The sequence below is a fragment of the Podarcis melisellensis genome (assembly GCF_964234715.1).
Source record: "Podarcis melisellensis genome assembly, chromosome: 13".
In the NCBI taxonomy this organism is placed as follows: domain Eukaryota; kingdom Metazoa; phylum Chordata; class Lepidosauria; order Squamata; family Lacertidae; genus Podarcis; species Podarcis melisellensis.
This window is the reverse complement of record NC_138545.1, coordinates 30,634,591-30,638,905: the sequence shown is the minus strand read 5'-3', so window position 1 is coordinate 30,638,905 and position 4,315 is coordinate 30,634,591. Positions and strand designations below refer to the sequence as shown.

At 46.2% G+C, this 4,315-nt stretch overlaps 1 long non-coding RNA gene across 1 annotated transcript; it reads left to right on the top strand.

The window, feature by feature from the left end:
* The first annotated feature begins 2,131 nt into the window (after positions 1 to 2,131).
* LOC309355619 lies at positions 2,132 to 4,315 on the top strand. The gene is made up of 2 exons (XR_014162568.1): positions 2,132 to 2,344; positions 3,657 to 4,315. It is a non-coding gene; the product is annotated as an uncharacterized lncRNA (long non-coding RNA).

The following is a 4,315-nucleotide window of genomic DNA, read 5'->3' as shown; positions in this document are numbered from 1 at the left end:
TGTAAAAACAACAACCCCAGCTTGCTAAGAAGGCACAGCTAACACCATCTCTCATAATTTCCCACCAGAAGACGTATGAGTTTTTATTCAGCCTTGTCTTGTGTCAAATTGTCATTTTATTGGCCTTATTTTGGTGTTTTATTGTGTTTTCATAATATTTTATCATCTGTGTTGTTATTGTTGTTAGCCCCCTTGAGCATCGTTTGGTGGAAATGCAAGATACAAATAAGAAATAAGAAACCAACACATTAAAAAAAAAAACTGTTCCCCCCCTGATGTCTAGTTGGGACGTGGATGGTGCTGTGCTCTAAACCACAGAGCCTAGGGCTTGCCGATCAGAAGGTTGGCGGTTCGAATCCCTGCGACGGGGTGAGAGCCTGTTTTTTGGTCCCAGCTCCTGCCAACCTAGCGGTTTGAAAGCACCTCAAAGTGCAAGTAGATAAATAGGTACCGCTCTGGCGGGAAGGTAAACGGCGTTTCCGTGCGCTGCTCTGGTTTGCCAGAAGCGGCTTGGTCATGCTGGCCACAAGACCCGGAAGCTCTCTGTGGACAAACGCCGGCTCCCTCGGCCTATGGAGCGAGATGAGCGCCACAATCCCAGAGTTGTCCACGACTGGACCTAATGGTCAGGGGTACCTTTACCTGATGTCTAGCCTCTGATTCAGTTGTTGCATCTGAGCATGCTCATACTCAGTAGTGTTAAAATGGGGAAAGTGTCTTGAGTTTAATTTTTAGCAGCTGCACTGGCCCTGCAGAAATAAGCATGGTTACCAAATAAATAGATTGCAGCTAAGTCTCAGAGCCCTTTCCTTTTTTTGTCAACATAGGCTTGATACTGAGTGTGGCCTTTGTGAGAACGTGGAGGCTGACATTAATGGCTTATACCCCGTTTTGGATCAACTGGCCAGCTGTAAGACTGACATGGAAGCTGAACTGAAGTCACTGCAAGAAGAACTGTCTGGTCTCAAAAAGAACCACAAAGAGGTACATGGTTGGCTCAACAAAATAAGAGCCCCTCATTTTCATAAAAACAACGCATGCATGAATTGCGTACTTTATACAAAAAATTGGCACAAGCCACTTTTTGACACCAAGTGCCCCCAAACAGATTACATTCATGAATTCAAACACACGCACACAAATTCAAAGAGGATTGGGCAAATTCATAGAGGAGAGGGCTATCCATGGTAACTAGCCATAAGGTCTATTCTCTTTCTCCATGTAGGAAGCTATGCTTCTGAATACCAGTTGCTGGAAACTGCAGGAGAGGAGAATTCTCTTGTGCTCTGGTCCAGTCATCTGATTGGCCACTGTGAGAACAGGATGCTGGACTAGATGGACCAATGGCAGGCTCTTCTTATGTCGTTCCACAGGAAAGGTTGAACAGTTGATGCTGTGCGCGGCCAGCCCTTTTATAATATGACATGTATATAATACGACATATAATAAGGCACGGTTCTCATCAAAGTTCTCTTTGCAGGAATTAATCTCTTTGCAAAAACTTTGTTCAAGTGATGTCAACCTGGAAATCAGTGCCTGCCCTGGTCCAGATCTGAAGAAAATCCTGGAGGAGATAAGATGCAAGTACGAAGCGACGATCGACTCAAACCGCAAGGAGGTTGCAGAGTGGTATGAAGGCAAGGTAAATGAATCCGGCCCCTGTAAGGAAGCAAAACTTTAAAAGAAGAAGCCTGATGGAAAAAGGGCAGGAACTGCAGGAGTCTCCAGGGTGATGGTGGTGGTACGATGCTCTGCGTTGTTTTGTTATTCACTAATTTTACACCCACACCTTCCCCCAAAGACCATGTGTGGTTCCTCCCACCTCCTCCATCTCATCCTCACAACAAGCCTGTGAGGTAGGTTAGGCTGGGAGATGGTGACTAATTCAAGGTAAGCCAGCAAGCTTCATGACCTTGCATGGAGATTGGAACCCAGGTCTTGCCACTGCTCTTCCCTTTGGCTAATCAAAGAACCGTGCAGCAGTATATCCAAAAGTGCAATGTTATTCAGGTTTCAATAACTAGAGCTTCTAAAAAAAGAGGTGGGGGGAAATCAAAGCATATACAATCCTGGCTCAGCATCTTTAAAATAGAAAAGAATGTGCTCTTTTCTTTTCTTTTGTTCTGCCAAAGCCAATGTTCTACTCCCCCTCCCCCGCATACCGAATAGTACATAAAACCTCTGAAAATGCTGATGTTTCAGTCAATCTGTGTTTCAGCTGGAGGAAGTGAACCAGGAAATCTGCACCACTAGCAAGGAAGCCGAGGAGGGCAACCATAAGGCCATTGATCTGAAACGTCAGCTGCAGGCCTTAGAGATTGATCTCCAAGCCCAGCGCAATCTGGTAAGGAGAGAGAGTGTGGGATGCATCTTATTGCTCTATCCTTTTTGCAGCTCAAAGCAACTCACATGGTGGAGTCACGGTGGGTTTCCATCCTGGGACTAATCAGGTCCACAAATCCCTTAGTTTCAATCATGCCATGCAATGCCATGCCATGGGGTCCTCTCCAGACATTCAGTGGGGACAGATGCTTGAGTGCACAAGGGGAGAGCGCTCAACTTAGGTCCAGTAGTGGTTGGTGGGGTAGGATGAAGCAGAGTGGAACACTGTTGTAATCATTAATACATAAAATAATTACAGTGGTACCTCGGGTTACAGACGCTTCAGGTTACAGACTCCGCTAACTCAGAAATAGTACCTCGGGTTAAGAACTTTGCTTCAGGATGAGAACAGAAATCACGCAGCGCCGGCGCAACAGCAGGGGGAGGCCCCATTAGCTAAAGTGGTACCTCAGGTTAAGAACAGTTTCAGGTTAAGAATGGACCTCCACAACGAATTAAGTTCTTAACCTGAGGTACCACTGTATCTCAGTGATCGAACTAGGATATAAGGTTTCAGAAAGTTCCTAATCTACCCTAGGTTGTTCAGGGCTTTGTAGATTAATGGAAGAGACTTTGAACCTGGCTTCATACTAGATGAGGCTTCAGCAAAGGTGTCACATAAGGGGGGGGAGGGTAAAGGTAAAGGACCCCTGGACAGTTAAGTCCAGTCAAAGGCAACTATGGGGTTGTGCCACTCATCTCGCTTTTCAGGCCAAGAGAGCTGGCGTTTGTCCACAGACAGCTTTCTGGGTCATGTGGCCAGGATGACCAAACCACTTCTGGTGCAATGGAGCTCTGTGATGGAAACCAGAGAGCATGGAAACGCCGTTTACCTTTCCACCGCAGTGGTACCTATTTATCTAGTTGCACTGGTGTGCTTTTGAACTGCTAGGTTGGCAGGAGCTTAGACAGAGCAATAGGAGCTCACCCCGTCGCAGGGGTTTGAACCGCCAACCTTCTGATCGGCAAGCCCAAGAGGCTTGATGGTTTAGAACACGGTGCCACCCACACCCCGCCACATGTTGTAGGCCACTTTGAGCATCATTGACAATCTGTTCCTCAGTGACTGGCATTCAGAGGAACAGCACCTTGATCCTGGGGGTAGTATACAGACATCATGGTTAGTAGCCATTGGCAGGCTGATTTGATTTATGCTCACCTATGTACTTTCTCTCTGGTTTCTGCATAGCTTCTGGTTCCAAAAGCTTTTCGATCATGCCCACATATTTAAGGCACTTAGGATGCTACCTCTTGTTCCCTCCTCACCCCTTTAGAGAGACACACTGCAAGTGTCCTTGGCTGAAGGAGAACAACGCTACAATGCTCAACTAGCCGAAATACAGGATCGCATCTCCTGCATGGAGCAGCAGCTGGCAGAGCAGCGCTTGGAAATGGAGGGCCAGGACCAGGAATACAAAGAGCTCCTGGATGTTAAGAACAAGTTGGAGCAAGAGATCCAGACATACCGCAGCCTGCTAGAAAATGTGCCAGGCGAAGTACATGCCACACCATGAAAGAACAGCCTAATTTCTTATCCCCTACCATTTCCGTTGCATGACTAGATTGGGACTAAGGTTAATTTCCAGCAAAGGCCAACTATGTTGAAATACCTGCATCTTAATTCTTGGTTTCAGTTTTTAATGGCTTCTGGCCATTTCTACTTCTGAATAAGGCTGAGCTGAAAGAGGGGGAGATTTTTGCAAACATGGAAAAACTCCTTTTGGTAACCTGCAGGGGACTGCAGTGAAAGGGGGAGAAAGTGTTCAGGAAGCATTGCTCTGTGTCAGCCTTCTGTTGAAGTCATCATCTTTCTGCATTTTTTTTTGCTTCTGGCACCTATTCTGCTAATCCACACAACTTGCTCATTTTACTGTTTAATCAACCCACTTGTTTCTAATAAAGGCTAATAAAGGCTTTGCCGGTTGCAACTGAA